General features: G+C 48.7%; 1 pseudogene; it reads left to right on the top strand.

Annotated features, from left to right (window-relative positions):
• The first annotated feature begins 78 nt into the window (after positions 1 to 78).
• On the top strand, positions 79 to 396 carry LOC108863728 (sorting nexin-33 pseudogene; annotated as a pseudogene).
• Positions 397 to 2408: the final 2012 nt, after the last annotated feature.

Genomic DNA, 2408 nt, shown 5'->3' with positions numbered 1-2408 from the left:
TCTATACGTGACACCGGGGAGACATATGATAGGATAGGTAAATTGTACGAAGGAAACCTACGGCACAATTGGGAGGACATGGCGGACACACTCTTCGAGTACCGAGGAATTCTCAGCTCATGGCCTGACATAATCAATATCCATCGAACCTTCTTGACGAAGCGTCGGGATTACCAACGGCAGCGAGACGAAGGCAAGGTGTCAGCCGAGGACTACGTTGATATCAATCGGAGGACCGACGTTGTCACCTACGCCACGTTAGCCGAGATCACCCATTTTCAGCAGGAACGGGTGCGCGACTACCGCGAAATGATGCACACGTTCTTGCAAGGGCAGATCGATTTCTACGAACAGGTCGTGGAGGAGCTTCGGTCAGCTCAAAGCCGATATCGATAGTCAACACGTCAGTTCCATTCCGAACTCGAATTTCGCGCACAAACCAGCTCGCATCTATAGAGCTGTCGAGAATAGCCTCAAGTGTAGATAAACAGCCACTCGAGAATTCAATGGAGGAGATATCGAGTTGTCGTGGCGTCCGCCGACGATCCGCGGACACGACTCGCTGACAGCAGTCACGCTCGAAATCAGCTCACGGCGTAACTCGAGTATCAAATAACCAGAGCTCTGTCTGATCCTCAAAGTCTATAACTGTGGGTGACGCCGAAGATGGTTCGCAACATTTGGTGGCACCGAATTTCAAGACCCCACCTCATTCCGAAGAGCATTCGAAAAATTTTAAAATTGAGAATAGGGTTATCATTTCTTATCCTTGAGTAGATCCACCTCATCGCGAGATAAATATAGTCGAACTGAGGGGAGATCGGTCGATCAGCTGACGAACAGAATGAGGTTTCAGGGAAAGAACAGTAGGTTTATAGGAGACGTTCATCGTCTGATGGCCAATAAAACCACATGTACTCGATTCCGACGGTCGTATTTCCGCCCCTTCCCCTCTGGGGACCCGCTCCTCGATTACAGCACGATTTCAGGAGGCAAGGCTCGATCGGCGAAGACCCTCCACGGACGCGGCCTCTCCCAGGGCGCCGATTAGGCACATCCTAGAGGTGATCCTGGTGCAATCCTCGTGTAATACTCCGGACCATTGTCTTCTCGGTTGATGTCCTTGAAAAGCAGGTCGCATCTGAATTCTCTCGGCCAATCACAATCATCAGCCTCCGGGGCGCCGGCGAATATACGGTCCGTCCATGTTGAGTGACTCGGTCGTAACGGTCATGACAGCGGGCACTCGGATACGACGGACTGATTCCTCGGACCCGGTTCTATCCTGTTCCGTGTATTTCAACTCGCTTATGAGGGACCTACTCCTGCGAAACTGAATTATCTTCGAGGAAGATGGAGGACGAGATCTATGTCACGATCATCTGTGCATATTCATTCTGGTAGGGGACAGAATTGTGGCGGCATTCGAGAAGCGAGACCGTCATGGCTGGCTTCTCCGAGTCCGTTATGACAGTAATGGTAATGGTAATGGTAATGGTAATGGTAATGGTAATGGTAATGGTAATGGTAATGGTAATGGTAATGGTAATGGTAATGGTAATGGTAATGGTAATGGTAATGGTAATGGTAATGGTAATGGTAATGGTAATGGTAATGGTAATGGTAATGGTAATGGTAATGGTAATGCAAAATTTATATACCTAAAATCTCACTTACAAGGAACCACTCGTAAAGGGAACCTTCCGTATTAGCAACCTCGCCCATAAGGAACCTTCCACATGAGGATCCTCGCGTGTAAGGAACCTTCCACATAAGAATCTTCGCGTATAAGGAACCTTCCACATGAGGAAGCTCACGTAAAAAGAACTTGTCATGGAGGGATTTTCGCGCACAGTCAACCTTGAGTGGGCGGATTATCATATTCTTCAATATCATTCCGGATAAACCGAGGTATCTTCATTGATCAAGGCAGATGGAGTATTCAAGATGGAGAATCGAATCTGTGGAAGGTTCCTTATACGGAAAGTTCCCTATACGTGAGATTCCTTATACGGAAAGTTCCCTATACGTTAGGTTCCTTATGCGGAAGGTTCCCTATACGTGAGGTTCCCTATGCGGAAGGTTCCCTATGCGCGGCTCGATTTCGCGATTAACAGGGTTCCTTGTAAGCGGGATTTTAGGGTAGTTCCCTTTTCCTCGGAGGCGGATTGACCGAAGATCTTGGAGTCTTTCCCACTCTTCCAGCAGCCTTTTAGTTCTGTTGAGAGGTCCGAAGCGTCCATGGAGCCGAGCCTTCCGTCCGTTTCGATATCTCCCACATATCTATCCCCGCAGTCGTGCAGGACGTGTTCGACCTATTCCTCGTAGACACCACATTTCAGACATGAGCTGTACAGGTTCGGCGTGAAAAGAGACCTGAAGCTCCTTGTCCAGCACTTTCCCTCTTA

This window comes from Galendromus occidentalis, unplaced genomic scaffold (genome assembly GCF_000255335.2).
Source record: "Galendromus occidentalis unplaced genomic scaffold, Mocc_1.1 scf7180000076787, whole genome shotgun sequence".
Lineage (NCBI taxonomy): Eukaryota > Metazoa > Arthropoda > Arachnida > Mesostigmata > Phytoseiidae > Galendromus > Galendromus occidentalis.
This window is presented reverse-complemented; position numbering and strand designations above follow the sequence as displayed.